This window comes from Leptodactylus fuscus, chromosome 4 (assembly GCF_031893055.1).
Source record: "Leptodactylus fuscus isolate aLepFus1 chromosome 4, aLepFus1.hap2, whole genome shotgun sequence".
In the NCBI taxonomy this organism is placed as follows: domain Eukaryota; kingdom Metazoa; phylum Chordata; class Amphibia; order Anura; family Leptodactylidae; genus Leptodactylus; species Leptodactylus fuscus.
Genome location: NC_134268.1, coordinates 194,768,732 through 194,785,979, shown reverse-complemented (window position 1 = coordinate 194,785,979; position 17,248 = coordinate 194,768,732). Strand labels below are relative to the sequence as shown.

Sequence of the window (17,248 nt, the reverse complement as noted above, 5' to 3'; positions counted from 1 at the left end):
ATACTATGTTCAGGGGCCACTATGGGGCTCAATACTGTGTGTGCAGGGACCACTATGGGGCATAATACTATGTTCAGGGGCCACTATGGGGCACAATACTGTGTGTGCAGGGGCCACTATGGGGCATAATACTGTGTGCAGGGGCCACTATGGGACATAATACTGTGTGCAGGGGCCACTATGGGGCATAATACTGTGTGCAGGGGCCACTATGGGGCATAATTGTCACGTTTGTCTCTAAGTCCAGACCCAGATTCCGGACTGCAGATTGCACCGCTAAGGAAACAGGGGAAGGAGACTATCCCTGATACTACGGTGGCTAGCTAGGCCCTGCCTAAGGGTGGTGGTCAGCTGCCCCAAAGCTAGCCTTGGCCCCGACAACTCCTGGCTCTCTAGCACGAAGACCTAACCGACAGATAGGGCAAGGGCTACAAGAGAGCTAGGGACTGGGGATTCTAAGGTGGTCACCCCTACGGAAATCAAGGTGCAGCTGCAGACACAACAAACAGGTTGGGATGTGCTGGACAACGGACACGCAGCACAACACAATACAAAACAAGAGAATGAGGAGAGGGACAGTGGAGAGGTGAGGAAAGGGTTAACACAGGACTGGGGCAAAATAAACTGGAACCCACCTCAAACAACCAGATAGTGCCAAGCAAACAGAAGTGAAGGACAGGGCAGAGTAGAAGTGTGAAGGGAAACCAAACTCACACACAAGAAACACTCAAACCACTTCCTAGACAATTGAATCACAAGCAAAACACTCCTCCTCCCAGGGCCACAAATTTTAAGTTGGAACCACAAAACCAGCAACTAGTGGAGCCAGCCCTCTTCCTTATAAAGACCCCAGAATCCTCCCATAGGTTGATGGCAATAATTAACACCTGAGGTTCAATTCCTGGAACCTCAAGTATGCTCAGAGGACTGACACCAAAATGCCAAAACCGATGGTCCAGTGGCAAAGCAACCACCAGCAGAACACAGGAGCCCGGATCAAATACCCAACAGAAACACACACCAACATACACAAATAATCAGGTCATGACAATAATACTGCGTGCAGGAATACGGTTTGTGTAAGGGAGGGGTCAGGGTGCTGGGGGGCCCATGTCAAATGTTCACTTTGAGGCCCTGCTATTCCTAGTTACACCATTGATGACCATGGATAGATTTATTTTTTTTTTATAAGTAAGCAGAGTAAATTACAGCAAGCAGCTCAGCAATTAGTAGTCTTGCTTTACCACACTGGAGTCCTGGGTACAAATCCAAGGAGTTTGTATGTTCTCCATGGACTGGTTGATGGTTTTCCTGAATTATAGTACATATGCACAAATCAAGAATCTGCTATACCAGCGTTTTTGTATTGACATTTTTGGCACTTTCATGGCGTTTTTTTGGTTCTTAACATTTTTATTGCAATTCTCAGTGTGCTCTGGGTTTGGAATGGCCACTGCCCATTATACCAAGTCATCTGTGCCCAGTTCCTTACCTTGTGCTGAAAACAGCTGATCAGTTGGGGTGCCGGGTGTTGGACCCTCATCCATCTGATACTGATAACACATCCTATTAGAAATCCATCAGTGTCTGACATTGGTCACATTAATGCATTAGGACAATATTTCGAGTCACCTGCTGCAATGTCAATAACTTGCATGTTACTTTCCATGTTTTGTTCACTTGTTGCTAGCCCTTGGCAGTGACTTTGCGGTATATTTATGTCCTTTCTTTTTTTAGTATGAACCTGAGCGCTCGCTGAGTGTCTGCTCCTGTCCTTGATGTCCAGCCAGCAGCCATACTCCCAGTTTGATCATATCTCACTGCAGTCGAGGTCATTTGAAGATTTTCCTTTCAGAACATTGAGTTCTTGGCTTTTTATGTTCAAGTGGGAAAATGAATAATAATAATAATAATAAATACTACATTTTATTATATACTATTCCACAACACAAAAATAGAGTTCATGTACAGACTAAAGGAGATATAGCAAAAATAATCATCAATTCACACAATAGGAGTGAGGCACCTGCTCACAAGAGCTTACAATCTATGAGACAGCTTACACTCTATGGTTTAACTTTCTATTGTAACTAATTGTTCTTGGAATTTGTTAAACACTATTGGAGACACAACCAATACAGAAAAAAATGTTATATTAGACAGTGCTTAGTCTATGTTCAGATGTGAAGACGTTATTGCAGATTTCAGTTCAGATTCTGCAGAAAAAATCTCTTTCAAAGTACAGAACAGGACTTGTAGCATGTATGTGTAGTAGATTTATACACATAGTAGATTTATACACACATGCTATAGATTGTTAGCCCCTATGCTCACCAGAAAGTACTTGTATGTACTGGTTCACATAACTAATGATGGTGCCTGCTTTACTTCTGTTTCACATAGCAGGGACTTAGCGGCAGTGTCTGTAATAAGAGACTGTGGTCACAGGCGTTTAACCGCTCAGATGCTGTGGTCAAATACCACAACATCCGTGTAGTTACTTTCCCTTTCATTGTTGGTAAAGAGATGGGAGCCTTCCCATTACTATGGCAGCTGTAACCCTTCCAAAAGCTCCCAGGCCTGCCGTAATAATGTTACCCTTCGTTCACATCTGCGTTTGGTAATCCGTTCGTATGGGGACCCCCGAACGGACTACCAAACGCAATTGCAAGCAGTGAAAGCACACGGACTACATAGACTATAATGGGGTCTGTGTGCTTGCCGTGCGCTGCCCGCATGAGTCATGCGAAGAGGAAAGTAGATTGTAAACTACTTTCCTGTCCGCATGCTCCCTGCAGAGATCTGGCGGCAAGCACACGGACCCCATTATAGTCTATGGGGATCTGAGTGCTTTTACTGCCCACTGCTTGCAAATACGTTTGGTATTCCATTTGGGGAGGTCCCCATGTGGACTCCCCCAAACAGAATACCAACACAGATGTGAACAAGGCCTTACAGACTGCCTTCAATAACTATATAAGGGATTTTTCTAGATATGCCTGAAGTCTGTTCACCATGTCACTCTTGTTGGCGGACATTGTAGAGATTCACAAGCTAAAGCTAGCAGAACTCAAGCAGGAATGTCTGGCCCGGGGCTTGGATGTGAAGGGCAACAAGAGTGACTTGGTGAACAGACTTCAGGCATATCTAGAAGAACACGATTTGTATTGCACTTGAAAAAGGGCTTTTTTGCCCGGAACGCATGGTGCCCAATAAAGTTGCCTTCTATACTCAAAACCGGGTGAGCGCTGATTCTCTGCCTTTCTCCGCGAGGCTGGTCCTTATTTTTGTTTGTTATCTTGACGTCCACGTGACTGTTACCAGTGGCTGCCTTCCAGTATTGTACTGGTTCCTTGACTACTACGACTATAGGTTGTTGTGTTTAACACAACCTAGCCAGGTGAGCGGACACCTGTATTGTTTTTTTCCATTCCTCATACCAAAGGTATTACACAAGGAACGGCTCTGTGCCGGGGTTTTTATTCTCTTTCTTCTTATTATAAGGGATTTGACACAGATGACAATCAGGGGGATAACTATAAGTGGTGACAGGTTCAAGCTCCTGGGGGGGCTGAAATGTTGTTTAAAAAACCTAAAATTAATAAAAGTAAACATTAACACATTAAACATCCCCAGGGCAGAAAACATCCAAGCTATTGCAAAAAAAATAACATTTGCTAAAACATTTGTACTATACAGTGAACGCCGTAGTAGAAAAATAAAATCAAAATCGCTGACATGCTGGTTTTTGTTCACTGCTTTGGAAATATAAGTGACGTTACACCTTCCCCAAAATAATATAAAAAAAAAAAACACAAATTGTCCTGCAGAAAACAAGACACCTTTCACAGATCCGTAGACTGAAATATAACAGAAAAGTAATGGCGATTGATTACCGTATTTTTCGGACTATAAGTCTGAATGTGGGTGGAGGAGTGGGTTTGCAGCATGGCCGCGCTACTGCCACCGCTGGTTTTCTTCAGCGGCAGTAGCGCGGCAATCTGCAGGCCCCGGCAGCTAAGACACTCCCCGGCATCCGCCGGTCTATTACAGCAGATGCCGGGGACTGTCTTAGCTGCCGGGGCCTGCAGTATTGTCACACTCCTGCCGCTGAAGAAAACCAGCGGTGGCAGTAGCGCGGCCAGGCTGCAAATCCGCTCCTCCTCCACAGGTCCCGGCAGTCAGTTAGCCCCGGGGCCGGTCCCATACCTTTAGTGATGCAGGCCGGCTCCTGCACGGCGAGGCCGCAGGAGCTGACCTGTTCCGATGACAGCCGGGAGCCTAATGAAGGCTTCCAGGCCTGTCATAGCTATATATTACTATCGCGGCTGGTTTATGACCCTCCGCGATAGTAATGTATAGAATCTCCCATAGACGGCAATACACTTGTATTGCCGTCTATGGGACTTGCAATCAAATGATTGCAGGTTCAAGCCCCCTAGGCGGGGGAAAATAAAATAGTAAAAAAAAAAAAAAAAAAAAAAAAACCCTTAAAAAAAATATAATAAAAAATAAAATAAATAAAAGTTCACCTCCTCTCCCTAGAATACATATAAAAGTATAACATTACTGTGAAACATACACATTAGGTATCCCTGTGTCTGAAAATGCCCGTTCTACTAATATTTTTATGTACAGTGAACGTCAAAATCAAAAGTGCTAAACCGCCGGGTTTTTCTCTCTGTTTTGCCTCTGAATTAAATAAAAGGTGATCTAAGCAATAAACATTTCCCAAAATGGTATATCTAAAAAGTACACCTGACCCCACAAAAAAAACGCCCTATACATCCCCGTACAGCTGCAGGGTCACCTGTCAATGTGGCCTTGCAGCTGTTCCAAAACTACAACTCCCATACATTAAATATTTTACCATTTTTTGTCTGAAAATTTTTTTTCCCTATTTTTCTCCTCTAAAACCTGGGTGCGTCTTATAGTCTTTGTTTTTCTTTAAAATTTTGAGTTTTTGTAAAGGTATTACAATATGAAAAACCTATATAAATCTGGTATGTCATCATACTGAACTGCAGAATAAAGCTAACAGATTTTTCCGCACAGTGGAAGCTGTAAAAACAAAACCCATAAGAAAATGGCAGTAGTGAATTTTTTTCTCAATTCCAGCCCATTATAAATTATTTTCTAGAGTCTCAGTACATTGTACAGAATATTAAAAGGTACGATTATCAACTACATAGGTAAGGAAACCCAGACAAAAAATTGGATTGCGCCACACAAGACTTCACTTATGTCACTGGTTAAAGGGGTATTCCCATCTGGACGTTTAAATTTTTTTTTTACTTTAAATCAATTCCACACACTAATAGAAATATATTAGCAAAAATATATTGTCCCTACCCTTGACCAATTTTTTTCTTACAGAAAGATCCATTACTTTGTCCTGACAAAAACATGACTATTGTGGGCGGTACTAGTGTCAATAAGTCATGTGACTGCTCTGACGCTTTTATTATAAAGACGTGCACGCTCCCGAGAGAATACATTGCAATCAATGAGAGGGTTTTTAACCCATTGATTTCAATGTGTTCCGCATGGAAGACAGAACCCATTGAAATCAATGGGAGACTTTTTTATGAGTGCTTCGTGCATAGGGGATGTGTTATGGAGCATCTTACAACCGGCAGTCATGCCGGCACTTTCTTAGCGGAGCGCCGGAATGACTGCCGATTGTAGGTAGTGTAGGGGAGGGGGGAAGGTATGCTATTTATGTAATGTCCCGGTACTGCTAGTCCAATTCCCTCTAATCGTCCTTGCAGACCGAGATGATATGGACATTTGCATATAAGGTAAAAAGATTCCTCCCCCGTCATTCTTTCTATATTTCACCAGAGCATGCGCCATCTTGTGGATGTTTTTGTGAACTACATCTGCCTATACTTTGTCATTGTAATTTGAGCTGGCACTGTAAAGGGAGTGTCCATTATAATTAGGTGCCCTCCAGGACCACTCAAGGGAGCTTGGCTGGCCTGGAGGCGGAGCTGAGTGACCGCCCACTCTAGAGAAGGGGTTGGGAACTTTTTGTCTTCGGTGTGGAGCTGAGCACATGGGAAGCTGTAAAAATGGCAGCTAAGTCTCCGGGAAATTGTAACAGAGACGTCTTTTCCTCTGTACCCAAGCTTCTTCTCAGAGAATACTTTCTTCTGAATCTCCAAGCAGAGATGCCTTTTCCTTTGCCTCCAAGATGTTCCTCAGGGAGTGTTTTCCTCTGAAGCTACACGTCTCTACGAGTAGCCCGTCCTGTATCCATACATCTGGGAACTCCACACGTATTTCACTATGCAAGTAAGTCTTTGGGACAAATCTATATTTAAAGGAGCCCATAGCTAGTTCGTCGATAACTTGTATCTCCTCTTCTATATACGTGTACCCAGCTTTGTTGAGGTCTAACCCCCTGGATACAGGCCATCCCTACAAGTATATACAAGTTTAACTTCCCAAGCTACTACGAGTTAACTGAATCCAAGGTATTCTTGCTCAAAGCTCCATCACCTGATTAAGTGGACACTGTCTATAAAAATCGCTGTATTGTATGTGAAGAATCACTCCGTCATCTGTATATTTGTATCAACTCGTTCTGCTAGTAAAAAGAGCAACGATTACCCCCGAAGCCTGGTTGTCTGTTGTTATTGTCAGATATCACGTGGGGGCGGGTAATCGGGGACATCAAAAAGGGAGATTTGGTGCACATTCGGGACCCAGGGACTCCCCCCTGAAAGCCAGCCACATCGGATATATTACCCGTGATACCAGCCCTGGCCTTCCTGAGTGTTGCATTTACCTTCCCCATCTTCGTAGCAGCGCTGGTGCTGCTGTTCGTCATCGCGGCGGCGGAAGTGGTGGGCGGGGCTTAGTGTCGCCCCGAAGAGCCTCATTTCTTGGGCTTAGCAGACGGCTGAACGCTGGGACTCTCCCAGCTCATCCCACAACAGCCAGAACAGTGGATACAACACAGTATCACAGCAGAGGCAGCAGCCGAATTTCCTGTGCACACAAAGCACAGCGTTCAGCCTTCTGCTAAGCCCAAGAAGTGAGGCTCTTCGGCGCGACGCTAAGCCCCGCCCACCACTTCCGCCGCCGCGACGACGAACAGCAGCACCAGCGCTGCAACGAAGATGGGGAAGGTAAATAGCATACCTTCCCCTCTCCCCTACAACCGGCAGTCATTCCGCTAAGAAAGTGCAGGCATGACGGCCGGTTGTAAGACACTCCCAAAGTCATCCCCCATGCTTCACAGTGACTTGGATGGGCGGGTATTATCTGCGCATGCGTGAAGAATGCGCGTACCCGTGCTGTGTATGTATGGGAACAGCATCGTAGCGGTGATGCTGATTACGCAAGCGCGGCCACCGCTATGTGCACACTAAGGTGGCCGTGTCCATGGGCAACGGTCGCTTTTTAAAGTGGAAAGCCTGGCTGTACCTGGTAACATTGCTAGAAAACTGTCCACTTTTTTTAATTGATGTTATTTGTGAAAATGCATGTATTGCCCTAAACTTTGTTTTGGAATATGAATGTCCAGATGGGAATACCCCTTTAAAGGCCACTGTTGTGTGTTTATAAGGCTGCCAAGAGGGAACATAGGAGGAAAAAACCACTCTCCATCGGGCTGATAATAAAAACCAGTCTCTAATGTGCGGTACCAAGATGTTAAGGGTCAGTGCACACTGATTTTTGGCGCTGATTTTGACGCTGAATCCACTTCAAATCAGCCTCCAAATAAAGCCTCCCAATAGAGTTCCCATAGATGCACCCATGTCCAGTGTTTTGTACAGAAGTGGCCCCGCGGCATGCGTTCTGTCCTGAAACGCATCGTCTCATATAACGGGGACTACGCATGCGTCCAAATAGGATCAACACTATGAACCTATTCCATGTTCAATAATTTTTCTCATATTTTTTACTTATTTTCCTAGTGTACAGATTTAAGTCTTTAATCCATTCAAAAGTAATTCAATCTTGTTGTCAGCACAAAAGATAACCCCTTATAACTGAGATAAGGTTCAGACAGAGTATAATGAGGTGGATTAAGAATTTAAGGGGCATTTTGAGTGTCCTGAGGGCTAGATAGAATGAGACTTGATGATTCCATAAGCACATATCCTGTCTGAGACTGTTGTAAGTGATTGGGAAAAGGTTCTGAGGAGGAGGACAAAGATACAAACATAAGGACAGGTTGCAAGTATGGCAATTGGTGTAGACACACCTACATACTGGAACAGTGGCGTAACTAGGAATGGTGGGGCCCTGTGGCGAGCTTTTGATATGGGGTCCCCCCTGACCAATCGACTCACCCACCCTCCACACATTCCTGCACACACTATTATTCCCCATACTGGCCACTGTACACAGTATGATGCCGCATAGTGGCCCCTGCACACACAATATGATGCCCCATACAGGCCAAATAATCAGAGACCCAGGGGGATACAAACATAAAAAACACTGTTACTTACCTCTCCCTGGGCTCTGATGCACTCCCTGGTGATGGCAGCCATCTTCAATGACCTACGGGACGTCATGTGACCCGGTGCCTGCGTTGCGATGCATAAGGACGCAGGCCCTGGTCATGTGACATCAAGGACGTCACACAAGTAGGCCCGAAGCCTGCGTGGAGCCAGGAGAGGTAAGTAAATAGGGCCCGGTAATGGCCTATTAGAAAAAACAAACAAAAAAACGCTGCTACCTTGGTAGTTACGCCCCTGTACTGGAATTATTTTGGCTCATCTTCCACCTGTCGAGAAATAAATTGTAAGAATTGTGCATCAGATCTGAAACATGTATGTTTGTAGCTCAGAAGTATGAATTTAGGTTGGGACAGAGTAGAAGGGTTGTTGTGCCAAGATTACAAGTAGAGGAGGTTTCAATCCTGCTTTGTGATCACTTTCTATGACTGCTGTTTTCTACAATTTCTAGACCACTCTTCTACCTCATGATGAAGACCCAGCTATCTGGCATAAAACTAATGTAATTTATGAGAAGAAACTCCAGAGACCCACCTGGGTTTTATATCTTCTTTTTCTAACCTTTTTAATCACCTTTATTTATTATACTGTATTATGCTTTTGTAACCATATTTGCTTGTCATCCGCTGATATATATTTCTGTATATGTTATGTGTCTAGTACCGACCCACTTGGGGTTCATAAATTGTCAGGGTCTGGGGTTGCTAGGTGGGTGGCATACAATTCCAGTTTCTATTAGTCCAAAACAAAGGTAGAGTTTTATTTTCACTCAAAAATACAGTATAGTGCAGCAACAAAAGGAAACAATGCAAAAATAAATACCTGCCCGGCTAGGCTCTAACTAAACATAGAATAGGTTACCTCACCTAGAATAACAGAAATCAAAAGCCAGTAGAATCATTCAGGACACAGCTCCAAAAATATGACCTCTCTGTTGGCACTCCAGCCAAACTCTGCCCAAGTGTTGCTGCTGGAGCAACTTCTTAAGCCTCCTTGACGAGGAGACTCTCTGCAGCTGAGTCGCTGCCGGAACATCCCCAAAGTGTGGACTGGAGGGGGGTGGAATGACAGGTCCCACTGCCAATCTACCTGCCATTCCTAAAAATCCAGCCCAGTACTGAGCATTTACCAAAATGTTCAGCAGACGAAAGTTTTCTGCTGAGAACAAACATAATTCCTGGACTTTTCTCATCTTGCCCACCTCAATAGTCTGCATGTGATGTACACCCCCTCCATTATCTGGCTGGCCATCGGCTTACAAAATATCTAAAATTTATAAAGCTCGTTTCGTATTATCCTATAAGACTCAGGGTGAGAGTGGAAAGTAAGGTAAGAAAGGTGACCGCAGGTGTGCCAAGCGGCTTGGCGAGACGGGGCGATCCTTCACACAGCCTCAAATTCTTAATGATTTAGAGAAGATCTGCAATGAGGATTGGATCAAAATTCCTCCTGACATGTTGTGCAAACCTCATCATCAACTACAAAAAGCGTCTGACTGCTGTGTGTGCCAACAAGGGTTTTACCACCAAGTATTAGGTCTTGTTTGCCAAAGGGATCAAGTACTTATTTCTCTATGCAAAATGCAAATAAATTTATAAAATTTATAAAAAGTGAATTTCTGGATTTTATTTTTGATATTCTATCTCTCACTGTTAAAATTAACCTACCCTTAAAATTATAGTCTGTTCATGTCTTTGTCAGGGGGCAAATGTACAAAATCAGCAAGGGATCAAATACTTATTTCCTTCACTGCATAGCTTTTTTATTTATTTATTTTTTTTAATAAATGGATAATGTTATTTATTCTTTTTTTCATTCCATTTCTTTATTCTTTTTATTATGTCCGGATTTTAAACAGATAGACAGATTCCTATTGTCCCTGCAGCTTCTTCATTGTATACATTGATCCATCTATCTGCATATTATCTGGTTAGTACAGGCAGGGCTGGATACTGCAGACCAGTAAAGAAGTGAACAGGATAAAGCTACAATACCCTGCAATGCTACTACTTATCTGAAATCTTTACATTAACTATACATTTGAAAGTAAGACTCAAGATTGGACACTAGGTGGCAGGATTTATACATAAAGCTAGTGCATACAGTATGTAGAGTATACATGAACATCACAGAACATCTATGAGAAGTGATAGGTGGGAGCAGGACTGATAAGATACAAGGATTTCTGTTCTTACCAGGAGGGAATTACAGGACTTGCTATTTCAGAAAATAAAATACATTAGTAGGGGTATGACACCCCTGCCAAAAAGGAAAATAAAGGAGACACCCCATTCATTATTCTTTACAGTTGTAGATGTTCCTGGTATTGCATCTCACTACCATTCATCCTATCCTATCCTATCCTATCAATCCTATCCTCAGGGGTGAACCTACCCCTTTCGCCGCCCGAGGCGAACTACAGAAAGCCGCCCCACCCCCCACCCGGGAGGAGGGGGAGGAGCGAAGGGGCGTGGCGGAGCAAAGGGGGCATGGTGGCGTGAAGGGGGCGGGGCTTAGCACCGTTCACAGGCAGAGAGCAGGCATGGAGATGACCTGCTCTCTGCCTGAGCGTGAGGGGAGGCTGCTGGAGCAGCGCTGCTCCAGTGGCCTCCCCAAACCACCGCTCGGTGCTAAGCCAGTCCAGGACAGCTTGTCCTGGACTGGCTTAGGTAATCAAAAATGCCGCCCTCCCTGAGGTCCTGACATAGCGCCGCCTGAAGCACTCGCTTCAGGTCGCCTCATGGGAGGTGCGGCGCTGCCTATCCTCCTACTAATCCTATCCTATCCTACTAATATTATAAATGTGAAAGTTTGGATGTTTGTTACTCTTTCACGCAAAAACAGCTGAATCGGTAAATTCCATGGCTTCACGACTGTTATGAATTTATGTTCATATGCTATATTAAGCTGCTCTTGCCAGCAGGATTATCTCAACTAATTGGAGTTTGCTGATAAAGCCTGGTCTGTTATCTCTCTATGTAAACACACAGCTAACACTGAGTCCATTCTGTACAAGCATCTGCAGATTATCTGATATGCCTCAGGTAGTGTGCTGACACACTTATATAAACACATACCTCCCAATGTCCCGATTTCCGCGGGACAGTCACGATTTGGGTGACATGTCCCGCGGTCCCGGTTGGAGGGAGGTATGTCCCGATTTCAACTCAGATCTGCGTCCAGAGGACGCAGATCTGAGTTGAACACATATGCGGCTGAAGGAAGGAGCTGACACAGGTCAGCTCCTCGCTTCGCCGCTGCCCGCCTCTCTCCCTGACACATGCGGCTGAAGCTGCTCGTGTGCTCGCTTCGCCGCTCGCTGACACATGCGGCTGAAGCGAGGAGCTGACCTGTGTCAGCTCCTCGCTTCGCTGCTGCCGCCGGCTCCTGGCTTGTAGACACGATGTACAAGCCAGGAGCCGGCGGCAGCGGCGAAGCGAAGAGCTGACACAGGTCAGCTCCTCGCTTCAGCCGCATGTGTCAGCGAGAGAGAGACGCAGCGGCGAAGCGAGCATGCGAGCAGCTTCAGCCGTATATGTCAGGGAGAGAGGCGGGCAGCGGCGAAGCGAGGAGCTGACCTGTGTCAGCATCTTCCTTCAGCCGCATGTGTCAGTGAGAGAGGCGGGCAGAGAGCGGCGAGGGAGCGGAGGAGAAGGTAAGTTTTAATGTGGAGGTGGAACGTGAATCTGGGGGCAGATGAAGGAGAGGACGGCATGACACTGGGGGCAGAGATGGAGAGGACGGCATGACACTGGGGGCAGAGATGGAGAGGACATGAATCTGGGGGCAGAGATGTGGGGACATGAATCTGGGGGCAGATATGGAGGGACATGAATCTGGGGGCAGAGATGGAGTGGACATGAAACTGGGGGCAGAGATGGGGGACATGAATCTGGGGGCAGAGATGGGGGACATGAATCTGGGGGCAGAGATGGAGGGACATGAATCTGAGGGCAGAGATGTGGGACATGAATCTGGGGGCAGAGATGTGGGGACATGAATCTGGGGGCAGAGATGGAGGGACATAAATCTGGGGGCAGAGATGGAAGAGGGATATGAAACTGGGGGCAGATGAAGGGTGTATATGAAACTGGGGGAGAGATAGAGGGGGGACATATAATTTACGGGTGACCGTAGGAGGATTATACTGTGTGCGGGCACATGGAAAAATTAACGAGTGGGCGGAGTCAACACAAAAGTGGGCGGGGCTAAATTTGCAGCGGCGCGCTACGCGCACCACACATTTTGTCCCTCTTTCGGTTCTTCAAAAGTTGGGAGGTATGTAAACATATATGGTATCCATATAGAAATAACAACATAAATGAAAAAAAAAAACTATTACTAATGTTATGGTCTGATGATCTCTGATTGCATACTGACATCTTTACACAATTGCTGTGTACCCCCAAAACCTAACTGGGATACACAGCAATTGTCAGGCTATGTATGCTCACCCCAAGGGCCACAGGTCCAACCTCTACACCCAATACATGTAAGGCGCAGAGGGATCGGAGAGGACAGGGCTGTGGTTGGTCAGGTACTCACGCAACATGTGCCTATACTTTTCACTTTTGATGACACTAGGCACCTCAGTGGCAGTAGTTTAGGCAACAGGGGGGATTAACGTGTACCAGACCTTGGAGAGTGTTCCCCTGGTGGTTGTGGACTGGATGACTGTTGCTAGCCTTATGGGGGAAATCTCTCTGCCGCCTGCGAGGGTTTACGGAAACATTTCCATCAAATTCTGCACCAGTTGCTTGTGCCAATCAATTTTTTTTCCTTCTCCCCTACCAGAACGAAAGATGAGATTTTTTACTTATACTGGGGGTCGAGGATTGCAAAAATCCAGTATTGTTTGCTCTCCATGATGTGAAGTATGCCTTTCTCTCTTGAAAAGCAACCCAACATGAAGTCAGCCATGTGTGCCAGTGTGTTACTTGGCATGACTTTGCTGCCCCCAACTGTAAGGGTCACTCTCCATTTCCTCCATTTTACACTCTCCTTCACACCATCCGTGCTGAAGCAATGGGGTGCACTGAACTTTACTCTCAAGCCTCGGGTGGGACAGTGTCATGAAATGCCACTTCATCCCCCTCGTCTTCCTCCGTCAGGCAACGGTGCAAAGATGACAGGAGTGTCCTCTGAATGTTTTCAGCCTAGCAGAGGCTACTTTTCAATTAGGAAAATGGCCGCACTTTCACCAGTATATCAGGCACAATGGTGTAGGTTTCAAAGAACCATTGCACCAACTAGTTGAAAACGTGGACCATGTGTAGACCGTGTTTGAGTCTGGCAAGCTCCAGATCTGATACCAGGTTCCAGCCATTATCACAAACATGCCTGGTCCCAGGTGCGGCGGCGAAAACCACATTGAGGAGCTTCAGCACGATCTGCTGTCGTCTCCACACCCCAGTGTTGAAGCACGTACAGGTCACAGGTGTGGTTGAGGTTGCAACAGAGTAGTCTTTCAGTCAACCCCTGCCATGAATTTTGGGCTGGGAGAGGAGATAGGCTACCCCAGTTTGCACCCCGGGCCCAGACTCCACTACATTCACCCGGCCTGTCATTACAGAAAAGCAGTGTCCCTGACCGCAGGCGCTTGGCCATGCGTCGGTGGTCAAGTGGAACTTACAGTAAAACGCGGAACTCAGGGCCCGACTTATGTTAGGGGACACGTGGTGGCGCTAGGCGGGAACGGCACACCAACAGAGGTAGTGACGGCTAGGGGCATCATAGCGAGGTGCCGCACCTGCCAGCAGGTCACAAAAGACCTGAGTCTCCACAAGCCGGCTACATCTCATGGGCCAGCAGTTTTAAGATGAGGCCATTGAAGCCTTGGGCATGCGGGTGGGTTGCGCTGTACTTCTGCCTGCAATGAAAGGCCTGGGAGATGGGGAGTTGCTTGGAAGAGGCGCATGATGGTGCAGGCGAGAGGAGCACAGGCAGGAAAAGGTGCAGGGTGAACTCCCCAAAGTGTCAGAGGCAGATTTTGAGATGTCCAGGCTTGTGGTTTCTCTCGGGTGGCTAGAAGACGGAACATCTTGGGCCTTGCTGCCTCTGGCCTGGCTTCTGTGATTCAGCTGTCCTGTGCCTCTGGACATGCCTCTGCCTCTAGTCACCTTTTTTGCTTCTGCGCTTGCCCCCACATCTACACTGCTTTCCCCCCGTAGACATAACACCTCTCCATGCCTCTGCCTCTAGCCCCCTTTTTTCTTGCTTAGCTTGTCTCAACATCAACGCTGTTTTCCCCACTAGACATAACCCCTGTCCATGTAGGGTCGGTGGCATTGTCGTCCAACAACTCCTCTTCCAATTGCTCACTCTCCTCTTACTGCAAACCTCACATAACCACAGCTTGCCCTGATGGCAACAGTGTCTCGCCATCATCACTGAGGCCGAGAAACACCGGTTGTGGGTCGACAACCACAAATGGAAATGGCAGGAAATGGCGGATGATGCAGTATTTCGGCATCCAGACACAAGTCATCTGGTAGCTCCTGGGAATCAAGAAGTGGTTCAACAGAGGGAGAGACAGTAAAAGGACCCGAAAACAGATCCTGGGAGGGGGCAAGGGTGGGATGACTCTGCTGGGAAGATTTGTTGGGAGGAAGAAGGGGCAGACTCTTGGGTATGAACACGACTGCAGGTAGTGGCTGACTGGCTGGTGGAAAAGCAGCTGGAAGAATTATCCACTAGCCGTTGTAACACCTGTTCCTGGTGCTTGGGCCTGGTCTGCGTTGTACCCTGCTTAACGCATCTGTCATATCAGGAATTGTGAGGAGCGTGCGCTAATCTTTCTTTCGGTTTAAATTTATGTTTCTGTCCATATTAATGTAGAGGAAAGAAGGTTTCCAAGTATTTTTCCACTTTCATAGAGGTTCTACTGAGTTTTTAAAGTGTCCAGTGGAACGGATGGGATAGGATTTCACATAAGTCTGCCACCCATGGGCACTCATGGTTGAGAAACTGAGGGAGCTGACTTTGATGAACCCTTGGGTTTTGGATTTGGAACTCCATCAAAGGTCTCTGCTGCTCACACACCCTGCTCATATGTTACATAGGGTTTCAGCCTGTGGTGATCTCGAAAAAAAGAGCTGGTGCTTCAGGCAAATGTAGGCGCTGCTGGAGTGTATTGAGGCTAGCAGCGGCTACTGTAGACTTGTAGAAGTAGCCGCACAAGCACCACACTTTCACCAGTAGCTCGTGAACATTGGAGTACGTTTTCAACCGTTGCACCACTAAGATCAAAACGTGGGCCAGGCATGGACCGTGTTGGAGGCTGGCAAGCTCCAGAGCCGCTACCAGGTTCCGGTCATTATCACACACGAAAAAATGCCTGGGCCCAGGTGCAGCGGGGCAAAAACCACATTGCCATATCATCCAGGATGGCATCCCTGACCTCGGAAGCAGTGTGCTGTCTGTCCCCCAAGCTGATGAGCTTCAGCACGGCCTGCAGACGTCCCCCCATGCCAGTGTTGCAGCGTTTCCAGTTCGTAGCTGGGGTCGATTTACCGGCGGAGGAGGAGGGTGGTGTTTCAGCACTCCTGCCAGGAATGTTGGGTGGGGAGACAAGGCAGGCCGCCACAGTTTGCGACCCAGTCCCAGCCTCTACTACATTCAGCCAGTGTGCCGTGATTGAAATGTAGCATCCCTGGCCGCATGCACTTGTCCATGCCTTGGTGGTTAAGTGGAACTTTGTGCAAAGCGCGGAACTTAGGGCCCGCCTGATGTTACGGGACACATGCTGGTGCAAAGCGTGGACGGCACACCGGCAGAAGTAGGGACGGCATAGCAAGTTGCCGCAGTTGCCAGCAGGTCTCCACAAGCCGGGACGGCAACATCTCCTGGGCCAGCAGTTTTAAGATGAGGCCATTAAAGCCTTGGGCATGTGGGTGGGTTGTGCTGTACTTCTACCTGCGATCAAAGGCCTGGGAGATGGGGAGTTGCTGGGGAAAAGCGCATGATGGTGCAGGCAAAGGAGCAGTGGAAGGAAAAGGGAAAGATGAGGATGAACTCCCCAAATTGTCAGAGGTGGAGGTGACCTGGCTGGTGATCTGGACTGCAGCGCCAGCACTGGCATCACTGAGGACAGGTTGCTGGTCCACAACCACAAAATTGCCAGGAAATGGCAGAGGCTCCAGTGTTTGTGCATCAGGACACACAAAGTGGTGTGGTAGCTCCTGGGATTGGTGAAGTGGTTAGACAGAGTGAGAGGGGAAATGTGGGATGACTGTCCTGGGATGATTGGGCATGTTGGGAGGAAGGTGGACCAGACTCTTCGCAAGGAAGAGGACTTGAGGTAGTGGCTGACTGGCTGGTGGATAAGGAGCTGTAAGTATTATCCGGTAGCCATTGTAACACCTGTTCCTGGTGCTCGGGCCTGGTTAGTGTCGTACCCTGCTTAACGCAGCTATCAAGTCAGGGATCGTGATGAGTGCATGCTAATGTTTATTTAGCTTAAAATTTGGGTTTCTGTCCATATTATTGGGGAGGAAAGAAGGTTTCCAGGTATTTTTGAACTTTCCATAGTATTTGTAGTTGTCCATAGTATTCCGTTGTATTGAGTTTGGAAAGTGTGTAGTTGTTAGGCTGTGATAGTGGGGTAATACTGGGACTTTGGCATATTAGATGCGCCCAGACATGCTTCCCCTGCTGTCCCAGTTGCATTCCCGAGGTGTTGTCATCATTTCCTGAGGTGTCATAATGGACTTGGTGACCCTCCTGAGTCGAATATTGATTTCCCCCTAAACAAGTATTTTTTTCCCCATAGA

The 17,248-nt window shown here is 46.9% G+C and overlaps 1 protein-coding gene across 1 annotated transcript in view; it reads right to left on the bottom strand.

Annotated features, from left to right (window-relative positions):
- The window catches only part of WDR37 (WD repeat domain 37), a 126,333-nt gene extending 124,760 nt beyond the window's left edge, over positions 1-1,573 (bottom strand). The window contains exon 1 of the mRNA XM_075271624.1: positions 1,493-1,573. The gene's annotated coding sequence lies outside the window, so the exon portion shown is untranslated. The remainder of the gene's footprint in view (positions 1-1,492) is intronic.
- Between the last annotated feature and the right edge of the window lie 15,675 nt (positions 1,574-17,248).